Below are 27,389 nucleotides of genomic sequence, written 5' to 3' on the forward strand. Positions count from 1 at the left end.
ACTTTCATATGGAAAACCCTAATGACATCTGTGAGATTTTTATGGTTTTCCCAAAATAGGGTTTTTGGATGGAAGTAGTTTTTTAGGTTTGGTGTCTTGGGTGATTCTGTAGTAGCTTTGTTAAATTTTGAAACTATCTTTAATGATATAGTATCAATGTATCTAGCTAGTTTAAAGCATTTTGTATTAATGTTTGGAATTAAAAAGTTGATAGGTGTTGATACTCTTATATTATGGATTTGTAAATAGATATATTATCATAAATACAAATAATTATTAGCATTGTTGGGTGGCCCAGCTAGTCCTTTTATGTGACTCATGGAATCGAGTTTCAATTTTTAGTTTCTAGAGCATGTATGAATAGGGTAGAACTTTTACTGATTTTTGCTAGTATTCTTATGAGTTGATGTTTGTAAATCCTACACAAGATTATAGTAATTTTTCTCTCTATGAGTGTATAAAATATTGTAGATAATCATCTTTGAGTTAGCTGGTTCAGTATGATTTAGCAGATTCTCATTTCATAATCCAATTTCTTGGTTATTTGGAGATTGCTTGCTTTCAATTAAGGGGAAACTCCTATTTTTCCTAGCTAATTGATGTTTGGTGTTAACCTAGACATATGGAAGCTCTTGTTCTTCCTTTGTAATTGCCTTTTCCTATGTATGATAGAGGGTTTTAGTTAATTAATTATTTTCAGTATGGTTGATAATCAATATGCATTCAATTAATGGTCTACATTTGTAGTTCCTTGTACTCTACTTATTTTGAGGCCATCCTATTTTCCTTTCAGTCTATGTATTTATCTATTAAGCTTTTCTCTAGTTTGGTAGTTTAATGTTTGATCTATTATTTATGTTGTTGGCCCGTTTATGAATTAGGATTGGGCTACATATATTTTATTTAAGATTAAGTTGTAGTTCTAGCAGTTATTACAATATTAATGTTACCTTTATGCATAGGTCTATTTCATTCTCTTCCATCTGGTTAAATAGGCATAATGATTTCTTAGTAATCGTATTTGTTTTGAAATCATGAAAGATATTATCATTGGTATCCATTTAGGATCTTATCATTCTTGTCTTAGATTTAGATAGAACTTTATATTATGCCCAATATTCTTTTTTAACCAGTTTGATTGCAAGATAACTAGACAAGGTTGATTGCATTGGTATCTTTGGTTATTCAAGATGGATTTCTTGCCAAGAGAAGGTGGTGGTCTAAGCATTGTATTTTAATTTTGACGTAAACAGTTTTGATGCTGGAGGTATTTTTAGATATTCTAACTAGGGTATGCCCCTTTTAATTTGTAATAATATTGGACATAGTCCCGTGATTGGAGGTTTTCTTTCTCCGTTCTTTCCTACCAGTGCCCGTTTGAATGGTGGAATGCTAATGTAATTAATTATTTCTAATAATAATATATTATCATGGCCTTGGCTGTTTATTGATAAAAAAAAAATTTAAAAATTTGCTTACTCTCTCTTTAATTAATTTATTATATTTTAGTTTCATGCATAAGCTTTATGCAATTTAATTAAAATAAATTTTATTAAATAATTGCTTACTCTATCTTATTAATTTATTATATTTTAATTTCATGCATACGCTTTATACAATTTAATTAAAAGAACTTTATTAAATTTATGTTTTCTCTCTCTAGTTAATTATGACATGTTTTAATAATATATTTATTAATTCAACTAATAATATTATTTAGACTTTATTATTTAAAATAAAACTCTTAAATTATTATTATTAATTTAAATAAATATAATTATGCCTAAATTATAACCAAAAGCTTATCTTTAAGTTGAATTCTTTTATTAATTAAAAGTAAACTTCTAAATAATTATCATTAAATTAAATAAATATAAATACATCAAAAATAGAACTTTACTATAATCTTTTAAATTTAATTCTTTTATTTAATTAATTAAATATAATTAAATATCAAATTCCTTTATAAAATTTCTATTGAATTAAATCATTAAATTATCTTTTAATTTGATTTAATTATAACAGAAAATCACCACATACCCACAAAACCAAAAATGACAACTCAACTGAAGGTAAAGAACATAATTAAACTCTAGGGTCAAAATCACGAATTCATGTCAGTTGATGAATTTAGATGGGTAAACTAACTCAGATATTTGTCCTATTTTTCTAGGACAAAATGGATTTAAAAGTTAGGATTTGGACTTAAGAATTTATCTCCCCTCTCTTACCATTGAGATAATGCAATAGGGTACGCTCATCTTGGTACTTGGTACTTGCAATTTGCATAAAAATCCATGCATGTACAAACACATATATGCTAAACTAAATAGGAAATGGTAGGAAGTGGTGCATTGTGTAGATCCCAACTAGTAGGTGACTACAACTCCTTTTCTTAACCACATCAGAAACATCATACATAAAGAAAATATACATGCACACCATACACATGTAGTGTGGGGTAAGTATCCATAAGAAAACACATATGATAATCCATCTAACTAATCATCATCAATAATTGAAACCACTATAATGATCATCATAAAATCAACTGAATATGACACAATATCTAATAATTTGAAAGATAGTGCTACTAAACAACAAGCATAAACTAGCCTAAAAGAGTTTGGCAATAATGGTAAAATGCAAACTAGGGGCATGCACTACAGAGGGATCAAGTGACAATTAGAAAGATTAATGATAAAATGTCAAAAATTGGATGACAAGAAAGAAGGAACAAATTTGCATTCCTCTAAGTCAATAAAATTAATATTTGGTACAATGGAAGGACAAAATCCAAAAAAGAGGTACACATTCAAAAATAAAGTGTAGGTGTTGCATTCTTTCAACTAGAGGTGAATGATGCAGGAGATTTTAGTAGCTTTTTGATGCAGGAGATTTTACTAGTTTTTAAAAGATTCTAATTATTATTTGGAATTTTATCTTATTTTAGTTTTAGGAAGCTTCATGGAAAAAATCAATTTTTTTCAAGTTGTTTTTAAAAATTACCAAAAATTACAAAAAATAGCTTTGTGAAAAAACTGTCAAAAGGGCAATTTTGGATGTGTATTTAAATTTGAAATTTATCTCATTATAGGAGAAGAGAATTTGGAAGATTAATTAAGAAGAATTGTGGATTCCAAAATATTTTAATATTTGTTCTTCTCTTATGTTTTTGTTAATTGCTTGTATAATTATGGCTGCATCAATGCAATTTCAAATCTAATATTATATTGTGGTTTATTGAGCTATTAATTATTATAGAGTAAGGTTACCTAAAATGTTTGGTATTTACATTGTCTTGATTGTATTTAATTCTATGGTTTTAAACATACCATTTTTTTTGCTAGATATCCTTGATTGACTTCTGTTTATTAGCCTTGCATGGTAACCAAGATTTGAATATGGTCTTAAAAATGATTGATATTAAATATTGATTATTGAATGGAATCAAAATTAATTATTGATTAGAATAGTTTGAGAGAATATTACTTAGTATTTATACATACACACATATACACACAAATATATATATATATATAAGTACATTACTGTATTATACATTTTAGTATTATTTATCGATAATAGAATATATTATACTATAATATTATTGTATTCATATTATACCACATTCAATCATTATTATATTTAATAATAGATTATGCTATAATTTATTATTATTCTTTTTTTTTATCTTTCTTATATTTTATTAAATTATATTTAAGAATGGGCATATTACAGTTTGCCCTTCCCAAGAATATCTTGTCCTTAAATTGTTAGAGTAACAAGATATTGCTTTATTAATTAAATCATTTTGATTTAATTATTAAGTCACTTATTATCTCTAGTTTACTTAAGCTAAACTTTAGGCATCTAATAATTAATTCTTTTATTAATTATTATCATGCAACTTAGGTTTTACCTTGTTAGGGTTTTGATCTCCTTTTATAAGGATTGATCTCTTTGTAATTTATTCATTCACTTTTGATAATAACAATTTTTTTTTTTTCTCATCAAGAATGTCTCATCTATAGATTTAGAAATTCTAACCTCCATAGCTTTTTGCTTCTCTTTTTCTCCATAACATGTGATTCTTCAGAGCTGTGACGTTGATATTTCATCAACTTCAACATGGTATTAGAGCTCATGGCTACTAGAAAGGAGAATGAATTTTTTTGCTCTAGGTATTAAAGAAACTTAGAGCTTTTGAAAAATGGAATATTTTTGTCTTTGTTTGCTTAAAGCTATATTGCTATTTTAAATGGAAGCCAAAGATTCTGCTTCATCGTAGAAGAAGAGACTTGCATGAAATTTAATAGTAATAGAGGTTAAATTGAATTCCATTGGTCCATCACAAATAGGCCAAGATCATGCTCTTTTTGTATGGATCTTGCCTTCATCTTCATCTTAGCAACACACAATTTTAGCGAACCTATTATGCCTTTCATTTTAAGATTTTGGAGTTTTGGAGGCTTTTCTACTAATAGTGTTGATGTTTCCTTTGTTCCATAGTTGATCAATTTTGTAAACAATTGACACCTATATTTTCAACTAGCAATTTATTTTTGCATGGTTGAGTAATGTCATTTGGGTTACTTGTATAGGTTTATGTGTCATTTTCATCTTCCTATCTATTCATTACTTGGGGGCTTCTATGCAGATTATTGTCTTTTGTATCTTTGATTAACAAATGTTTTGCCTAGTTTTCCATCTCCTCATTGTTTGATTAGTGTCATTGGGGGCACTCATGTAGATTGATCTTGGTTTTTAGCTTGGTTTTTAAAGGATATTTTTCATTCAACACTATGGAAATTATCATTTGACAGTCATCCACACTTTTCTTGTGTATTTTTTCTTGTGTATTTAAAGATGCTTTTCTGATGCATATTTTGAGGGGGGGTTTTGTTCCTACTGGGTTTTCCCTCTTTCCTCTTTCCTTTGCTTAAGCTTTTGTCTCCTTAGTTAGACATAAGGGGGGTGTTAGAAAATAAATAACTTCAACATGGTATCAAAGCTCCAAATTTTTATGCCCATGTTATGTTCTTAAGAGATTCGGCATCAATTTTTAGATCTGTCACTTTCAAAGGATTTTTGTATTGAATCTAGGGGATCACTGATTTTTGGTGCACTTTGAGCCCAAATAGACATCATTTTTGAGCTTAAAGTGCCCACAAACCTCTATTTTCATAAAAAATAGTCGAATTTGGACATAGTTGGAATCTAAGGCAAAATAATTTGGCTCCCAGATTGAGCAATCTAACAATTTTTTGATTTTTTTGGCATGTTTGCTGAAGTGACAATTTTTCTAAATCTGGCACACAAATCGATATTTTTTTAAAAATCAAATTTTTTGGCATGTTTCTCGAGGCAATGATTTTATGATTTTCCCATGAAAATTATGATTTTTTTGGCATGCAAATTGAGATTTTTGGGTAATAAAAATGAGATTTTTGGTGCATAGATCAAGATAATTTTGGTACAAAATTGACATGCTCCCCAAGGCAATTTCTAATACTGGTGTGCACACCTTTTGAGGTATTCTAACATGGATATCAAGGCAATGATTTTTTTTTTCTAGCACTTTTTTTGGACCTACATGTGGATTTTTGGCCATAACTTGTTAATCTAGTCTCCCTTTTTTGAAAACAAGATATCGCCAGAAAGATGATTCTGAACCTATCATGATGGTGTACTTTATTTTGATTTTTATGCTATTTAGTAGCCTATTTTGTCTATCAAAATAAAAATTTCTATTTTGTACTCTAAGAGACATATTTTGAGACATTCTATTTTATTAGTCTTATGTCTCTTTTGATCTTTTTTGACATCCTTTTGTACTATTTTTGCAAACACACTGAGATAAAGTGCTACTCTATTACATTCTAGGATCTTGCACAGTTTTGTGTTTTGTTGTACTTGCACTACATTATAAAATCCTTGGGGAGTTTCATATATTTGCCATCTTCCTTTATCAACTGAGTGTTCCTTCCATGACATTAACTGCATGATGTGTTGATGACACATGCCATTATAGTTGTTTGTACTTATTTTGCACTCTTAATGTTCCTAGTTCTTCTTTCTACAAGAGATATTGCATTTATTTTCAATATTAATGTCTTACCTCTCAACATTATGGGGGGTTATGTTGGTTCAATTTCTTTCTTGGTTTGATGGATTGAGCTATGTATTCTGCATCTGATCCTATGTACTAAGTGATTTTAGTGGCTGGATACTTATGCATTTTGGTGAGATGGATCATTTACCATATAGACATTCTTTCATTCCTAGTTTTGGAGGCCATAAAGATGCCTTCCATCTTTGATTTTAGCTCTTTAGACTTAGTCTTCTCTACACAGTCATGTTCTATACAATGGAGGTTCTTCAGATCAATAGTTTGGTAGTGTTTGCAGCTTCATTCTTTATTGTGTTGGAATTCTGTAAGAATAACTAGGGGGGGGGGGGGGGGGAGTGAATCAATTATTCAAGGTTTGGATGTAAAAATAAAACTTTTTACAATTTAGTGAACCCATAAAACATTCTTACCATGCATGCATTCATTGTGTATTAACTAAAACTGATGTGTTACTATCAAATCAACTTGCATAAATGTAAAGCATGAAACACAACATATCCATCAACACATTTGACATAATGATTTAATGTGGAAATCCAATTTGGGAAAAACCACTAATAAAATGCTACTCTTTTTTCACTCTTCTGAAGTGATGCCCTATTAAAGGTTACAATACATAGTGTTAAATGTGACCCGGTTAAGGGATTTGAATCACCCTGTCAAAAGTGAGCCTTATTAGAGGACTTTAGGCCATTCATTTGGAATGCCACCCTGTTAAAATATTTTTCATTGACTATCAAGTCAACCTTACTCCAACAAATTTACCCTAGGCTGATACAATTGTTAGAAAGTAATAATAGAGCTTCTCTATTTTCTTCTCTTCTCTATCTTCTTCTTCTCTTCTTCTCTTCTTCTATTTTTTCTTCTTCTTCTTCTTCTTTTTCTTATTCTTCTTTCTCTTTTTCTCTTCTTCTACAATAGAGTAGCAATAGAAAGTAACAATCATCTTCTCTTCTATTTTTGTGCTTGTTTCCTTCTCTACAGTTCTTCTTCTATGTACATCTTGTAGCAATATGACCAACTTCATTGCAATTGAAACAAATGATAGGTAACTTACCTTTGAACTTGCCTTTTCCTCTATGAAATCTTCTAGCCAACAATGCTTCCAATTTTTTAATGTCTTCATCATCTTTGTTACTGTCACTGAATGCATACTGTATCTTTCTTTTCTTCTTCTTCTTCTTCTTCTGCTTTACCTCCTCAGAATCCTTCAGTAACAATTTTTTTTTGAAAGCTAATTCAATATTCTCTAGTTTTTAGTTGTCAAAGTTAGATAGCTCAAAAGTAGTGAGTCTTCTTACCAGATCTTCAAGGGTTAGATCATTTCTTAGTATACATCTTAACTCTTGCATTGCAAATACTCTAATGGCATACATAGGCAACAATGTTCTCAAGACTTTACTTAGCACAATACCATCATCTATTTTACTAGTACCACCTTTTATTGCACTAACAACTTCTTTTATTCTAGGAACATATTGAGCAATATTTTCACCTTCTTCTATTCTCATGTCATCAAACTTACCTCCGAGGCTCTCTGACTTGGCTCTTTGAATATTTTTGTTTCCTCCATAGATGGTGTCTAGGGCATACCACATCTTCTTTGCACTATTAAGACCTTTGATATCATCAAATTTGGCATAGCTTAGGGCAGAGGCAATATCCAATGTCACCGAATTGTGTTCTTTCTTTTTCTTCAAATCTTCAGCAGTTAGGTCCCCTACTAGATCAACATGTTCTACTACAATGCAAGACTGTGCATAATCTCCAAGTCCTCCAAGGTGCAGCTTCATCAAACTTTGCAATGCAAGAAAGTTATCTCTATTGAGCTTGGGTACCTCTCTTTTTGACATCTTGATCTTTGTGCTTCTAGTACCTTAAAACTAATCCTCTTAAGTAGATGGCTCTGATACTAATTTTTGGAATTCTTTTAGAATAATTGAGGGGGGGTGGGGGTGAATTAGTTATTCAAGGTCTAGATGTACAAATAAAACTTTTCACAATTTAGTGAACCCATAAAACATTCTTAACCATGCATGCATTCATTGTGTATTAACTAAAACTAATGTGTTACTACCAAATCAACTTGCAGAAATGTAAAGCATGAAACACAACATATCCATCAACACATTTGACACAATGATTTAACCTGGAAACTCAATTTGAGAAAAACCACTAGTAACATGGTACTCCTTTTCACTCTTTTCAAGTGATGCCATGTTAAAGGCCAACCCTATTAAAGGTTACAATACACACTATTAAATGTGACCTGATTAAGGGATTTCAGTCACCCTATCAAAAGTGAGCCTTGTTAGAGGACTTTAGGCCATTTACTTGGAATGCCACCCTATTAAAGATTTACCAATGGCTATTAAGTCAACCTTACTCCAAAGGATTTACCCTAGGCTAATACAATTGTTAGAAAGTAACAGTAGAGCTCTGATCTGATATAACTTACAACCTTACTTGCAAATTACAGATCACTATTCAGTCCTCAATTCTGCTTGGCTTCCAATATTTTCAACTCTAACAGCTTGTTCACCCTTCAAGCATTCATCCTCTTTAAGCCTTCTTTCTTAGTATGTCATTGCAGACTTCTTTACTTGGGTCACTTGATGAAGCAAAACCCCTTTCCTTCTCCTTATCAAATTTTTGCATCAAAACTCTCTAACTCTTTGCTTCATGACTAGACATTCCTAGATATAAGAAATTAGAACACTTTTCTTGTTTATTATTCATCACCAAAATTAAGCTTTTCGATGGATTAGGTAGGATACAATGTATCTACCCCATATCTTGTCTTTTCTAGAAACTTCTCTTAGAATCCATTTGAATTCATCTCCAAAATGGTTTACATAAGATTTTGTACCACTAGCTCATCAATCTTATCTTCCTCCTAATTCACAAGTTTCAAGAAAACAAACTTGTCAGCTTTTATTTGGTGAATCTTTGATCTTTGTCATAATGTAACAACTTAGCATTATCAATCTTCTAATGCTTGACAGATACTATGTTACTCAACATCTACTGTAAAATCACTCGTCATCAACTAAAAATTACTCAACATCTACTAATTTTCTCATCATCCACTAGAATTTTCTTTCACTCAGCTCCAACTGACTTTTTTCTTGGCTTGCACTAACTTTACTCGACACCTACTATCCACTTGGTAAAGCTTGGCAAATGAACTTTGTTTAACTTTATTCTTCTAAGCTTTCTAAGTGTAGCCAATCATTTTGTAACCTTAAGAAGATCATCAATCCATTATGTTATCACTATCTTAACTAGTTCTTGCACTTCAATACATAATCATAATTCAACCTTTTCTCTAGGTACTTTTGTTACATTTTTTTGATCAAATACTCCTCATCAATCAACTAAGTGATAATACTTGAAACATATAAACAATTTTCTTACCAGCATATAGTAGGTTTGACATCAGTAACAAAACAATGATTGAAACACACAATCTTCTTCAACAATCTTTCTACTCAAATGATCTTTTCAATTAGATATCAACATAGTGGTGTTCTTCATCATCACCTTTTGTTGCTATATTCTAGGACATTCCCTAGTTTGGAGGCTTCTTTAGTCCTTCACTAGTTCTTTTTAGTATTATTTTCATCTTTTTTTGGAATAGGGCTTTTCCCATGTGGTTTTCTTTATTTCTCCTCTTTACAAAGATCTAGTTGTGCTTGGGTACCTCATCAACTCTTGTTGTCGAGATCCAATTTTCTTTTAGCAATAGTTTCTAGGTTGTTGGCTACTCCCTAAGTTTATCTTAAGGGGGGTGTTAGATTAATAAGATATTGCCTTATTAATTAAATCATTTTGATTTAATTTTGAAGTCACTTATTATCTCTAGAGAATTTAGTAGTCTTCCCTATTATGAGAAGCTACAAATTGTGTATTTGTTTGATATTATTCATATTGGAAAGAATGTAATAGAGACATCGTGGAAAATATTGGATGGAAGACATGACAAACAAAAACTTGCCAAATTTTGTAGTGACATTCATGATTCCACTCATGCAATAAAAGATTTCATTGAATAAAATAGAAATGGAGACAAGATTAATTTAAGTGCCCTTCCTTGGTTATTCAATAAAGCAACAAAGTAATGCCATAAAAGAAGTCATCCGAAAAAATTGATTTCTGATAGGATTTTCTACAAATATAAGCAATCTCATATCAAAGAAAAGTTAATTTGGGCTAGGGTTAAAAATGAATGATTGACATGTACCTTTATCAAGGTAAGTCAGAGTCTTTTGTATTTATAACATATTTGTGAAACTGCATTCAATTTTCATTGTATTACGTTAGAAAATAATGAAATAATCAGTTGATAATGGTTGCATTATGTGGTACCCCTATCACTCCTAAATAACTTTGACAATAATATCAAACAAGTGATATATGATCTTGAAAAATACATGAGGTAAGAAATGATATTTGTTCAATATATCAAACAAGTAATATATTGTATAGTCTCATATTTATATGATTTTGTATCTTGAATCCCTTGAGGTGGTTGTCATCTAAAGAAATCTAGAAAAAAGATATAAAATATTAGAAGAAAATAATTTGTCTAATAATGTGTGAAATGCAAAAGTGTTTGCCTTAAACATTTTTTAATGCACAAGAACACTACCTCATACACCAAGTTGAGGAGTTTGTATTGTGTGGACCTGTACAGCCTAGGTCAATGTGGATGGTTGAGAGACACTTGAAATATTTAAAGGTTTTGGTTTGATAAAGAGAACATCCTGCAGGTTCTATGATTGAGGGATATATGGTATACCAAATGATGGTGTGCGTTACTCAATATCTTCCTAATCTTGCATCAAAGATCTATATAGATTGCATTTGGGATCTCGACTCCATGAATTTTTTTGAAGGAGAGTACTTGGTGGGGAATGATAGATTTAGGAAAGTGAAAGGAAATAAATTATGAGATGTTAGTGTTATTAATTAATTCTTAATCTTTAAAATAAATATGATTTAAGTCATCTATTTACTTTTGTACAACTGCTAAAGAGTGGGATGTAATACATTTGTTTATTGCAAACAATCAAGATTGGATGATAGTATGGATTGAATGATGTCAACATTCTGCTCATAGATTAAAATAAGAATTTGTGTCTTCATTGGTTAAACAAGATCATTGTAATGGAGATCCCAATGTTACAAAAAAGGAAATAGATTTAGCATATGTTTTAAGATATCTCCAGGTAATTATAAGTTTGTTAATCAACCGTATGTTTTTGAACTCGTGAAGCAATAATTTATACATGTTTGACATTATTGTAGGTGAAACACCATAAGGCTATTTTATGCAATGGTTATAAATTTTACATCAAAGATTTTGATGACATGAAGAGAACTTGTGATTCTGGGATAAGTGTAGTCTTCGAAGTGACCAATATAACATCTAGACATGACTTACATCCTTGAGAATCTCAAAATTGGTACTATGACATTTTGGTTGATATACTTGAATGTGACTTTAATTCTTTCAAATTAGTTCTCTTCGTTGTCAAATGGTACAAGCTATGAATGAATCAAAATGATCCGGATAGAACTATTATTGAGCATGAGAATGGATTTCCAATGATTAATACAAGGTTGTTTGAGCTAGTTGGGGATGAGCCCTATGTGCTTGCATGCCAATGTGAGCAGGCATATTGAAAGAGCTATCTATTCACATATTGAAAAGTTAGCTAATATGGAGAGGCGTCTACTACTACAAATGACTACATACTAATTGACAAATTTTACTTTTCTTGAACTCAAAAGGGTCTATATTAAGGGTGATTCAATAATGGTTTTTATATAAACCATTGGCATTGAAGAGGGTACTCATTATTTTTCTAGACATGTTCTTTTACATTAACTTGTCAAACACTTTCTTTATATGTTAAGCTCTAATCTGCATGATGAAGGGATAATCATCATGGGTTGTCCAAAATCTATGTTCTCTCCATATTCTTCCTTATATTTTTTGAGAAAGGAGGAATGATGGAACAACATCAATTGAAAAATGTCAGCACATTTTTTTCTAAGAACCCTATATCTTATTTAGTTACCTTCTGAACTAGACCAAGCTCTTAATTAATTAGTTAACTAACACTAAAGGTCTCATCTATCTCAGTTGAGCATGTGGATGAGCCAAAATCCCAATGCAATATAAAAAATTTATCATTTTATACATTGGAGAATCAAAGTCTTGACTAGTTGAAAGTCTCCATGCAATCTCATGACAAGGCACACTTGCAGCCTAACATTCCTAAGGATATAGGTGAAGGATTCTATGAGAATTGAAGACATAAAGGACATATGGCTTAATTGGTAATTTTGGGATCAAATTTTTTTTGTATAATCAAATTTTAGTGTTAGAGCTTGAAGATGAGGATAAAACCTTAGATTGATATATTAATATGAAAGAGGATATGGCATCCAAATTTATGAGCAATGTCTTACTCAGAGACTCATGTATCTCAACTTGCCCAATATGTTCTATAAATGTCTATTCTTGTGGGGTTTATATTCTTTGTTGCTATGAATTTCAAATTAAATGCTAATGATAAATCTAATCTAATAAAGCAAGTACAAGGGAGAACATGTAAGAAGTATCAGCTTGTCCCATGTTGCAGTAGTTAGACTTTTTTTTAAAAAAATCAGCAAGACATCACAATTGCAATGACTTGTTCTAATGGAAATCCATCACTCCCATGACATTGTTGTTGCATACCCATCACACTGTTGATGGACCTCTTTGAAAAATATTTGTCACTTCCACAGTATTGTTGACGCATACCAGTCACACATGTGATGAACCTCTCTAATGGATATTTGTCAACCCTACAACATAGCCATCACAATTAGGATGGCAGACTAAAACTTTAGCCATCGCAAATGATGATGCACTATCACAATTAGGATGGCATAAAGATGGAATATTTTCCTTTCCTTCTTACATGTTATGATAGCATCATTCATGTAATTGTGACAGACTACCTTCCTATCATAATTTGCAATAACAAAAGTGTTGGAAGCATAAATGTTGATGATATCGATATGGGGGAGTATTGTAGATGTGTTACTATGATGATACGTTACATTCCTGACTGAGTTTTTCATTAATGTCAACATAGCGATCTCCAATGGTATCTGACAGAAGAATGGTGGAAAGATCAAGTTAGTATGGATGACTAGTAGAGTATTCTAACTATCTAAGGTTATGGGAGATATGTCTGAGTATCTAGTATATGTAATTAATGTTGAAAGAAGAAATGATATGTTTAGAAGAAGTTATGTAAGTTTTGGTGATGTCTGTTCTGAAATAGAGTTTGTAGAGGCATATTTTGGTAAACTTGTTATATCTCCTAGAAAAATTATTATTTTGAGAATCTAGGTTGAGGATGTAAAGCAGAAATGTTGGTGATGACATGGCTAAGTTTTCTTGTCATAATATTACATGTACAGAAATATATTTAAGTTGCAAGGTGGAAGATTAATGTCATCACTATGTGTAACATGTTCTTAATGTGGTCTTATAATGATTAATTGAGAAGGTTTAACACTTGACTCAAGGAAATTTTGTATGGATTAAATATAAAGGAGGGAAATTTTCCTTTATCATGAGTATGGATGTGAAGTGATTATAAGTAACAATAAGAGTAGAATGCGAAGTTGAGTAGAGCAAAGTAGAAGTGAAGGAAACTTCATTGCCAAGGTTTTTCTGAGTGATCTGAGGTTTGATATTTGGATCTGAGGATCGTGACCTAGTCTACAAGGTCCAACAATGATTGGTTTGATTTATAGAAAAAAGGAAAGAAGAACATAATAGTAAATTGCATGTTTGAGTAGTGAGCTCTTCTTGTAATTAAAATTGCATGTTTGGGTAGTGGGCTCTTCTTGCATACATTGTAACACAAATCCTAATTGGGTTGGAACAACTCTTAATAGGGTTGGAATCTCCTAATAGGGATTCAAAGTTTCCTAATAGGAACTCATATATATTGAATTTTGTTATAGACTCCTAATAGGGTCCATCCTCTAAAAAGGAATATTTATATTAGTACATCATCTTGTGGGCATCATTCCCACCAGGGTTTTCCCTCTAATTAACATATTTGGTGTAATTTTCTATTTGCATCTTATTATGGTTGATGTTTAGTTTGGTTGAATGCTTAAGTTTTTAAAAGAAGATAAATGTTTTAATTGTTGGATAATTAATTCACCCCTCCCCCTCTTAGTTATCTTGATGGAATATTGTTTCTAACAAAAAGTAGTATGTGTATCCAATGGGAGATAATTCATGGTATGATCACTTGGGAAATGGGTGGTCATTGCAATTACAATGGCCTACCATCACAATTTAGGCCCAAATGCACTAGTAAAGCTTTTAATCTTCAAAACAACTTAGTTGTAATTACCATGTAATCCATTTCAAGTCATAACATAACTTAAAATTTTAAATGATGAAATAGATCTAACTATGTCTCACATCCATCAACATGAAAATATAAACACATAACACATAAGATTTTGTTTTCCCAAAAACCCTCCAAGGTGAAGGTAAAATTGGGGTGGGGATGACACCCACAAATCTTCACTACTACATTAATAAAATTCATCTATTAAGGATACAAATTTGATCACCTCCAATGATCTACCGTAGGAGAGGTTTTCCCTATTAAGAGCTTTACAAGACTGTTAGGTCCACCTTGATTAAAGGATTTAACACTTGCAATAAAGTAAGGACTATGTTAAGAAAATCACTTAAGTCTATTAGGACCACTCTATTAAGATCTTTACCTTAATTCACTTGCCAAAATAATTTAGTATCTAATCCTTTTTTTTGCACTTACAATAATAATTATAGATCTTCTCTTTTCAATATTTGATCTAATATTCTATCTGATATACATTTACTCTTCTCTTTATTGCTTCACTCAGTTTCCAAGCTCTGTCAATTCACAATTTTGCTTGCTTCTTCCAAAACCTAACTCCTTCGCATAATACTTTTCTTCCTTACCTTCACAACACAAAATATGGTTTGGAACTAGCCTTATAAAGACATCTATGGAGTTTTCTAGAATTAGATCAATGATATAGATGTTTCCTTTTTAGCCTCTTCATCTCATTGGTTGTCCCTTCTTCATAGGGATCAATGATCTACATCAAAAATATGTTAGAACCTCTATAACAAACTCTATGATCATTAAATGTTGTTTGTGTTGGAAATTTACAATTGGAACAATTGTTGTTTTGTCATTGATGTCAAATCTATGGATGAGACATATTGATGCATAATCTAAATATCATATCTATTTGATTGATGAAGAGGATTTGAGAGTTACTTATAACTATAGAACCTAGAGGAAAGGTTAAAGTTATGGAAAAAAAGTTACAATGGACATTTGATTAGATAGACTTTGATAAAGAAAAGTAATTTTTTATGTCAAGGAAGCTAAGCCAAGTCGAGAAAAATAGTAAAATACTAAGGAGTATTGAGTAATTGTCTTGTCAACTAAGCCAAAATTAGGGGTGAGAAAATCTAGTGTTTACTGAGCATTTTCATCGATCAAGAAATTTTGTTGATGTCAAGCCAAAAATCTTAAACAATGATCGAGTATTTTAGTATTGACCAAGTGTCATAATTTAGTGATTGCCAAGTGACAGTAAAAGATCAAATTCAAAGAAATTGTAAGATCAAGCCAAATTAGTTGATTTCTTGGGAGATGTAAAAAAATGTTGAAGATAAGATCAATGAGTTGCATGATTAAATTCAAGGTGATGATTAGGGGAAGACCTAATAGAAGGATTCTAGAGAATGAATAATAAAATTTGTAGAGACATTGAATCAAGTTGAATTTGATTGTAAAACTTAAGATCTATGGTTAATATAGAAAATATTAAAGCATAGATTGCCTATTTAAGGTGATATAGAACTAAAAAATGTGTGTGTGTGTGTGTGTGTGTGTGTGTGTGTGTGTGTGTGTAAAGGAAGTCATACAGAGAAAGGTTGATTAGAAACACACAAGTGAGTGGATGCAAAGCTAAAAGAGAAAGCTTGTAGATGTGATTTTGATTTTGATAAGTGAATTTGAGTAGAAGCATCAAGTGTTGATGAGAAGAGTGGACTAATTGCTTCAAGGGTGTGCAAGTAGATCAAGATCAAAGATGACAATGAAAGGCTTATCAGTATACCAACATAAGGACTGAATAGAGATCTGAACCAGTAAAAGTGAGTTGTAATCACATAGATCAAAATTAACTATTTTCTTTCTTATCATTATAAATAATTTATATGAAAATCTATTTAATAGAGGTTTACCTAACAATCATTTCAAGACTTAATAGTTTGTATAAATCCTTTAACTAGGTGGCATTATAAATGGAATGATCAAAGTCCTCTTACAAGCACACTCCTAATAGGGTAATTAAATCCTCTAACCAAGTCACATTTAAAAGTGTGTATCATAACCTTTATTAGGGTCGGCTCCTAAAAAAGTTTACTTTGAAAGAATGAAAGAGAGTGACATATTGCTTATGGTTTTTCCCAAATTGGTTTTCCACATAAAATCCTAGTGTCAAAATATGATGAATGACTTATGAATTTTTTACATGTGATGATGTTTTCTTTATGCGATGAGATTTAAGGTTATGAAAATTTTATAGTAGAACCAAGCAACAATAGGATATGCAGGATAAGCAGAATAGTGACGTGTTTAATGTTTAATTGTTCAGGTGGTGCATATAGACTTTGAGTAATAGATACACCCCACTCCCCCCTCTTAGTTATTCTAAAAGTTTCTAACAATTGGTATCAAAGCTTAGTGCTTACAAATAAATTTTTTAGGTACTTTGAAAGAATGAATACAAAGGTCACTTTGAAAGAATGAAAGACAGTGACATATTGTTGGTTGTTTTTCCCAAATTGGGTTTCCACATAAAATCTTAGTGTCAAAATATGATGAATGTCTTATGAATTTTTTACATGTGATGATGTTTTCTTTATGCAATGAAATTTAAGGTTATGACAATTTTATGGTAGAACCAAGCAATAGGATAAGTAGAATAGTGATGTGTTTAATGTTTAATTGTTCAAGTGGTACTTATAGACCTTGAGTAATAGATACACCCCCCTCTCCCCTCTTAGTTATTCTAAAAAATTCTAATGATTGGTATGAAATCTTAGTTCTTACAAAGAAACTTTTTAAGGGACTTAAAGCTAAAGATCATGACAAACAAGAGAGATGTACTCAAGCTAAACAAGGAGAACTTTCCTACATGGTTGATGTAGAAGGTCTAGGATTCCAATAAATAAACACCTAATTAATTTTATAATCTTGAATCAACCAATGAATCTTGTTTCTTGTTCTTTCCACCAATCCAAGCCTCCAAGACTCTTCCCCCAACTTGCCTCCTAGGTGTAGTTGGTATGATGTAGACTTAATCTCCCACTTTAGGTAATAGTCCTACTAACCCTTCTCTCCCTTATAACCCTAAATCTTTGTTAGGATCTTGTTCATTCACTCACTTGGAGTTTAATGGTGTTTTATGTACCCTCCATAACCTTCCCAACCTTTTATAATACTTATGGTCACAACCAAAACCATGGAAAACTCACTTTCTTCACATAGGCTAATTAGGCCTAATGACTTCTAGTTCTAGTAACCCTGTTTTGCACCCATACTTAAAATTATTCAAAATAAACCCATGAAAAACCTTAGGAATCTTAAATATATATCCCCTAGTGCTCAAGGATTCCAAATTTTTAGAGCTTCAAAACACCCACAACTCTAGTCTTCCCTAAGACCTAGTTTCTAGCCTAAGTTTTAGGCCTCCATACCAGTTAGCACTAAAAAGCTTCGAACTTGCTCCAAACTAAAAATAAACCTTTCATTCCACTTGCACACTCACTTTATCATACTAGGGATTCTAAGAACTCCACTTTTTTGTCCCAACTTGATCATGGGTGTGCTCTCCAAAAAATTTACCCAAACTATCCTGACTCACATAGTCCAAGCACTCAGCCTATGACATCATTCCATAGATTGGAAACCAAACATAAAAATGCAAAAAAAAAACCAAAATATTGTGTACAGTGTCTAACCTATCATCCCACAAGGTTTCATGCATTTTCCACTCTAGATGATTAGGTTAGAGCCAATTTTTTAGAAATAGCCCTGTGAACATAGTTCTCAAGCTAGTCAACAAGAAAATGCTATAAGTTGCAAACTTGAGGAATTCAACACAAGTTTGAATATGAAAAGGAACTAGGAAATACTAATCTAAAAAAAAAACTCGATCTCCTATTCTAATTTGTACACAACTGTACTACAACATTAAGCAATGAAAAACTCAGGAAACTATCCATACACTAGTCCCACACATGCATAATCTCATGGTAAACCTTCCAAAATTTCAAAATATGATCTTCCATACTCATATACCCAAGAATTGCAAAAGTTTCTCAAGAAACTTTTTGCAAAAATTACAAAAGTTACTCAAGCAACTTTTGATCAACTTTGTAACTTTTGAGCAATTTTTACTCTTTAGAAATTTTGTTCAAATGGGTCCACTGAGGACAATTCCAGGACACTAGATAGTATACCTAGGACCTATTTAGGAAATCAAAGACCTTATTTACCCATCCCTAAAAATATTTGACCTATTGATAAACTTTTGGCTCAATGAACAACTTTTGAGCAACCGAGGACCTAGTGAGCAACTTGGCTCTTACATTTGGATTAGGTGCACTCCAAGGACTCTTGGAACTTATTAAGAATATGACAACACACACACACACACACACACACACACACACAACTAACTTCTAACCACTACAAGAATCAAAATTAGGGATGTGTCATGCACCGTACTCCCCTAGGACAAAGAACTCAATTCCCTTGAGTTAGGAGATCTTAAATTGTGACCCATGCTTCAATCATCTAGGCAGCTTCAGCATCAAGTATTCCCTTCCATTTCACCAACTAGGTCTTGTAGGTGCCCTTCCTACTCTTCTTGATCACCTTAGAATCCATAATGCGGTCTAGTTCCAAAAGTTGGGGAGTTGGCAAGTATTGAACCCAATTTGTTGCTCCCAAATCTACAATGGTTGGTTGACCTATATTAGCATGAGTACCTTTATAAGGAAACATATCACATACATTAAAAATATGTGATATCCCTAATCTAGGAGGGAGTTCAACTTCATAGGGATTGTTTCCAAACTTGTGTAGTATTTTCAGGGGTCCTAACTTTTTCATTAGCAACTTAGTTGGATGTCCTTTTGGTAGTCTTTCTTTCTTGAAATAAGAAAGCACCAAACCCCCCAATTTAAATTGTAAGTCTTTCCTTGTTTTATCTACCCTTGTCTTGTACTTTTCCACTTGGTTTTGTAATGTCCTCCTAACTTTCTCATCCAACTCTTTCATTTGTTTTACAAATTACTCTCCCTATGCACTTCTTTTGTTATGTAAATTGAGATCCCTGAACTCCAAAATCCCCCTAGGGTGAGACCCATACACAATTTCAAATGGGCTCTTTCTAGTGCTCTTATTAACAGAGTCACTATAAGCATACTCTAGCTACCCTATGATATGATCGCATGATTGACCATGCTATTTGGTCAAACACCTTAATAAATTGCCTAAAGACCCATTCACCACCGTTGATTTCCCATCACATTGAGGATGATAGGCTGAAAAGAAGGACATAGTAGTTCCTAGCATCTTCTAAAGGGTCCTCCAAAGGTGCCCTATGAATTGACTACCCCTATCACTCACTATGTTGAGTGGAAAACCATGGATTCTCACTATATCTCTAAAGAATAAACTAGCTATATGTGAAGCATCATTTTGTTTTGCTTCCATGGGATGAAGTGTTCCATCTTGCTAAAATGATCCACAACCAAAAATACACTATCTTTCCCTCTATGCATCTTAGGGAGTCCTAAACAAAGTCCATACTAAATCACTCACATGGCCTTTGTGGTATGGTGATTGTTTGGTATAATCCTACATTACTATTATGTCCTTTAGCCTTTTGATAGATGTGGCATTGCTCCATAAACCTTCTTACGTTAGTCTACAATCTAGGCCAATGATAGCACCTAGAAACTTGTTCAAGCATTTTGTCTACCCCAAAATGTCCCCCTTAACTTCCTTGATGCTTTTTCTTAATGATGTTCTCCCTCTTGGAGCATTGGGGAATGCACAATAGGTGCACCTTGAATAGTAAACCTTACTGCAACATGTAATCAATGAAGTCTACTTTAAAACATTGCTTGAACTTGTCACATACCTCATATGCTTCTTTAAAGCCCTTATCCTCCTTGTAGAGGTCTCCTAGATCCTCCATTCCCACACGCTACAATAGGATCTCTTGGAAGGATAGGACTCTTCTAGTGACAGCATCAAAAACCTTGTTGCTCACACCTTTCTTGTGCTTGATCACAAAGGTGAATGCCTAGAAATTTCTCCTCCCCCCCCCCCCTAATTCAAGAAGCTAAGGTTATGGTTATCTATATAAACTATAAATTATTCTAGAAGGAGGTAGTGCCTCCACTTCTTCAAAGCGTGGACCATTGTATATAATTCAAGGTCATAGGTAGAGAACCTCTATTTTGCCTCATTTAACTTTTTAGAGAAAAATGCCATAGGGTGTCCTTCTTGTCTTAACATTGCTTCAATGGCTAGCTTACTAGTATCACACTCTACCAAAAAGAGTTGATTGAAGTTTGGAAACATTAGGGTAGGTAGGGTTACAATCCTTGTTTTCAAAATCTCAAATCCTTTATCTATTGCCTATGTCCATTTGAATTGACATTTGATGCCTCCCTTAATGGTGTTGAGGATAGGTGCACATACATGATTGAATCCTCTCACAAATCTCCTATAATAAGACACCAAGCCATGAAAACTCCGAACATCTCCTATGCATTTAGGAAATGGCCACTCTAATATGGACTTGACTTTATCAGGATCTATTTTGATACATCCATTGGAAACAACAAACCCAAGGTATACTAATTTAGTTTTTAGAAACTCAAAATTTTCTTGATTGATCATTGGTTCTCTTGATGTAGCCTCCTCAATAACATCTCCAAGTGCTTTATATGCTCCTCTTTTGAATTGCTAAAGATTAGAATGTGATCCAAATACACAATAAAAAACTTACCTATGAAATCTTTTAGCACCTCATTCATTAGTCTCATGAAGGTAATTGGGGCATTTTTCAAGCCAAAAGGCATTACTAGCCACTCATACATCCCTTCATTTTTCTTGAAGGTTATCTTCCATTCATCACGAGGCCTCACTCTAATTTGATGGTACCTTGATTTCAAATCCACCTTGGAGAAGTAGCAAGAGCCTCCCAAATTGTCCAAAAAATCCTCAATTCTTGGCTTAGGGAATCTATACCTAGTAATGATCTTTTTGATTTCCCTAGAGTCAATACACATCCTCCATTTTCTTTTCTTCTTAGGTGCAAGGATAGTTGGTATGACACAAGGGATCAATCTCTTCCTAATTAGGCCTTTTTCCAACAAATCTTGTATTTTCTTAGTAGTCTCGGCATTTTGACTTGGAGTCATCTTGTAAGATGTCTTCTTAGGTAGATTTCCCCTGGTCTCAAATCTATTTGATGACTTAGCTCCCCCATAGGTGGTAGTGCATTAGGTGTCCCATTGCCCATCACTTATGATACCTTCCCATCACTTATGATACCTTTCCAATAACTACTGCACTTTTTGAGGTACTTGAACTTTCTCTCTAGTCTCTTTTCTAGACCTTACCACTATTGCACAACATAATCCTTTCTCTTTCTTCATATCCTTTAGGAACTCCTTCCCATTTAGTAGCACCACACTTTCCCCCACATGTTTCTCCTCCCTAGTCTCGGTCAAAGGTTCCATCTAAAATTTCTTACCTTGCTTGGTAATCACACAACTATTTTTCTCCCTGTCATGTATAAACTTCACATCATACTACCATGGATGCCCTAATAAGAGATGACAAGTATCCATGGGCATTATGTCACATAACACCTTGTCCTTGTATTTCCCTATCTCAAATTCTACAAATGTTTTCTCATCTACTAGTATTTTTTGGCCCTTGTTTAACCAAGACATCTTGTAGGGAGTAGTGTGGGGTATCCTCTTGAGGTTCAACTTATCTACCATCTTTGTAGACACTATGTTCTCAGTGGAGCTAGAGTCCACTATTACTTTGCAAATCTTCTCATGTGACCTACAAGTTGTTTTAAATGAACTCTTTCTTTGGGGTGGTTCAACCATATTAGGGACCTTCAACAAGGTTCTTCTCAACATTAAATTTTCACCATCCAACACTGGTCCTACCTCGGAGATGTGACACTCTAAGTTTCATCCTCTTGTACTAATTATGTTCTCCTTTCTCCCATGGATGATAAGGAAGCCTTCTTTTAGTTAACAATTTTTCTTCTTTGATATATTGTCTCATACCTTGATTCTTTACATGACAAAAGGCTTATATAAAACACAAAAATTAACAATAGAATGGGTTAGTGTAGTAATCTATCAAAGACCCATGAATTGAAAGGTAAAAATCCCTTATGAGTACAAGATATGCAATGACTTAAATGTCTCTCATGTTTTGGGGGTATGCTCTTAAATAGAGAGTAGAAGAGGAAAAAACCAAGTTGCTCAATACTTTAAACAACTTAGGCAAAGAAGGGGGACCATCTCACAACATGCAATCTACTCAAACTAACAATACAAGTAAATGGAAACATGCATAACTAACAATAACAACATGAAGAAAGGAAAGATAATGAAATAAAAAATTCCCAAATTGTCTATTCCTTAGTTGTTCTCACACTGATTTCCAATTTCCTTATCTAGAGAACTAAACTAAATACACAGACTACAATGAACAGAAGACAAGCTTTTATTGACAATAATAAAGCATACAATCTATTGAGTAAAGGAAATAAAACTGAGTTCATTCACATTCAATCCAATTTCAATATTAACTCATACATTCCATAAACTCCACCTAACCTAAATGAACAACAAAACTTAAAGTGAACTCAGAGTCTAACATAGTAGTCCCAACTACAGGGGTTTTCCCAAAGTAAATTTTTCCAATCTTATTTACATCTTAAAAGGTTACATTTATAGGCCTTCTCAAAATTTCCAATTACATTGGATGATTTCTCAGTAGAGCATCTCTAAAAAAATATATCTAAAAATAGGACAAGCTCAAATCATTGTCCATTACAAAGAATTGGAAAAATGCCAAAAATAGTGACAAAATAAGGAAGAGGGTAAGAATGATAGATGTTTGGAGAAGCATCAAAATTATCATGCCTTCTTAGAAGTAACTAATTTAGCCCTATATTATTTCATAGATTTGGTTACTTTAGCTAGCTCTTCAACACTTGGACTGAGGATATTGTTGGCTCTGATCATCCAATAATCATGCATTTCTTTAAGTTCATCAATTTTGGCCATCCTCCATTGGAACTTCTCCATTTCACTCTTTATGACTACGTCAACTACTAACAGTTCCTAGATCTCAACCACTTGGAAGTTAAGTGGGTCAATAGCTTTGTCAAAAATGCTAAGAACTTAAACTTCAGTCTTTTGATGTCCATCAGCTTTCCATTAGTAGACACAAAGGACTCTATGTGCAAGATCTTCAAATATTGAAACAATTTATTAATGATCTTTTGTACCAGGTCATGCACATCCTTGAGTTCACTTGAAAATCTCATAGAGCTTTCAATGAAAGAATCCAAGGATTTCTTTTAGTTTAATAAAGACTCTTGGCCAAACTTAGAATCCCCTAAGAAATGGTCACATTGGTTTTTATATCTATCACTTCTTGCAGAATGGCCAATTGCTCTGTTAGCTTGTCTGTTGCCTTCTGTATGGTTGTTTGATGATTAGAAGTAGCCTCTATGAGCTCGTGAGCATCCAAAACCAAGATCCCTAGATTCTCAACTAGTGGGGGACCCTAGGCCTTTATTGGATCTACCCATGCTTGGCCTACTTGCCAAAATTGTCTCTTTTTCTGAAGCTTGAGTAGTAAGTTCTTTTTTTCTTCTGCATTTGGGTCAAATTAACTAGAAGAGGTAATCCCAAGTGTGAACATTATGTACTCTTCTAGCTCTCTATTGGAGGCCTTCAATATCTCCTTCTTTTCTCTTAGCTCCTCCAACTTATCATAAATCTTTTCATTAGTGGACTTCCACACGTTCACCATGGAGTCATGAACTGGAATGCCAATATCCATGTTTTGATTTGGAAATCATTTTTTGAGAGCTCATGAAATATTTTCTCTTTTTAGGTCTTTATAATATTAACTAGAATATGACTAGTTTCCAAATCTATAGATAATACAATGATTGTCTTTTGCTTCTTAGGCTTCTTTGATAGCTGAGAGGAGGTGACTTGTGTGATCAAGTCCTTTGATGGGGCTACATCCTTGTATCTCCTCTTCTTTTTATCAATGGTCTCCTTGAGCCAAGAATCTATATATAGCACATTGATAGAAAATTGTAGTGTAGATGGGTTGAACAACTTCCTTGGAATCAATGGAGTTGGCTTGCTCTAGGAAGCAATAGGGAAGGAATCTACCTTGGTTACTATTGTCACAAAATCTTGCATCCTTTTCCAAAGCTTTTACCTAAGGACAACCTTGTAAAACATGGAAACAACCTCCAAGTTGTGGGACTTGAACAATGAGGTTGAGTCTCTATTGGTGAATAGATTTGTCTTTTAAATCATAGAAAAGGAGTAAAAGATTCTATGCCCAAGTTTGTAAGACAAATACAACTTCCAAATAGTTGAGGAATCTTAACATTCACAATTCCTCTCTGAAGTTTAGTAAGGTTCAGCTCCTTTATTGAATTTCAATCAAAACCACTTTTTAAAAGAAGATTACTTTTAACTTGAAAGTAACAAGGCTTCCCTTCTATCTTGGATAGGAGGAACAATCTAAATAATAATGATAAAATAAAGATGCATACACACAAGAAAGAGAACACATAGTTTCTCTATCAATCATATTCTAGAAATTAGACAAATCTGAGGGAAAAACATCACGAGGGAAGAACATCCAACACATGAGAAAACATTCAAATTATTCAATACTGATTCAATACTAAATAAGTAATGAAATATTTCAAATCATACATCTTTGAACATTTAAATATTTCCTTTCAAAGAACAATACTGCTCATATATATTGTTGGAAAAACTTAGGAAAGTTGCATGAAAATATAAAACTTCAAACAAATCTGTCACAATATGATATCCATCAAAAACTACCAACCCCTAATACTATTGAGTCTTAAGATTAAATAATAAGCTATCTAAGAATCTCCCTAAACCCAATTCTTAGACAATTAAAAGTAGTTATGAAAACCAACATTAGAAATGGGCACCAAGACCCAGAGTTCAATTGATAAGAACCATAACTAAAAAGTTTTGAGCAAATTAACATAAAACATAAAACAACTACCCATGATCAAGTGGTTTCCTCCTCCTCCTCCTCTTCTTCAACATCTTTAGCATCTCTTTTCCCACACACCAGCTTCCACATTCTAAACACATTCATGAACTTAGTCATGGAAGTCATGTTTGGATTCTCGATGCTCTGAAGGCGATTTCTCTATATATCTTTATCTAGTTTCATTTTTTTTTACAGTGTCTAGGTAGCCTGGTAGGCACAAGGTATAGGTTCTAGCCATCACTTCACTTTTTTCCACTATGGAGAAGTTGAATGATGTAAGGTATTTTTTTCCTTAATGGACTTCATATCTTCCTCATGTTGTTTGACAATTTCCTCCACATCAAAAATTCTTTATTTAAGGGGGCTAGGCAAGGGTGAACTAATAGACTGGAAGTCTCTTTTTACTTGCTCTAGCAATGCCTTGAAATCTCTTTCACAAGATTGCATTCTTGATATAGAAGAAGTGTAGTTTGACACTCTACGGGAAATATTTTTCCTTAGAACTTGAATTAAACTTGCATCTACATGTTGTAGTGGGTTTTCTTGAAGGAACTTTTCTAGCCCAAACTCTTCTAGTTCCACTAGCTGAGACACCATGGCTGACAATTTTTCAACTTCAGTTTTCCATATCATGGATTGAGCACGGAATTTATTCAAATCAGTTCCTTCTAGGGAAATAATCTCATGCAAATTTTGCATAAGTTTGGCAACTTGATTCATTACCAAGCTTAATCAACTAGACACTACAAACATAGTCATTTTTTCTTTTTTTAGATCTTCTAACAGTTGCTAATTTTTTGGGAGCATTGGAATCGAAAGTAGTTTGTGATTGATTACCAAGAACATAACTTTGTTCTTTTAAGGAGTTTATGTACTCTGCCATCGCATTATTTTTAGCTTTCATCCTTTTCTTTTCAATTCCATCCTTTTGTGACTACAACACAATTTGTTTAGTGGAGACTTCTACCCAATGCTCCTTTGTTTCACAGTTCATTACCCCTAGGTCGATGCAAGTAACCTCAAAATTAACCAAATCTAATTTTTCCACTCCCTCCTTATGGTTATAATTAGCTACTTCAATGATGCTTCTCCCAGTTACACTCTCAAAAGTTATCCTTTCAATGCTTTTGGTCCTCTTGGGTTTGGTAGCCTTGTTAGTGTACTTTCTTACAATGTCATCCACAGGAAAAGAAATTGGAACTAGACTCCTTTTCCTATTTATCAAGGCCACAAGCCAGTTTAGAGTTTTAGCATCCTATTGTGAACTTGTAGCCCCTTCTAGAGTATTCATGGCCTGTACCCTTGGAGGAGATGAACCCATGGTCATATGAACTCTCTGGCTATTGTTGATGAGTTCTCTACCTTGGTCCTTGCTTTGCTCATAGTCAACCTAAATAACTTGTTAGGGCTTACTAGAGAAGGATGTGACCATTAATTACATAGAGGAAAAAAGTGATTTTTAACATGTTGTGAAAGGAAGATGACAGGGCAGAAAGGCTACTAGCATTAAATTAGGAGCCAAGTACTTTAAATGATTATCCCTCTTTACACATGCCAAATCTTTTCTTTCGTACCTTTAATCAAAATTTTAGTGCAGTTATTAATAACAATCTTAGTTGGTCATTAATTTCCTATACTTACCTTTCAAATCATAACACCACCCACAACCATGTTAATCCTAATGAGGCAACCAATTGTTTGCCCCATGTTCCACGTGGTCATGCAATATGTCAAGCGGTTCCTCC

The sequence above is a fragment of the Cupressus sempervirens genome, chromosome 11, assembly GCF_028749045.1.
Source record: "Cupressus sempervirens isolate cs-2001-9-10 chromosome 11, ASM2874904v1, whole genome shotgun sequence".
Lineage (NCBI taxonomy): Eukaryota > Viridiplantae > Streptophyta > Pinopsida > Cupressales > Cupressaceae > Cupressus > Cupressus sempervirens.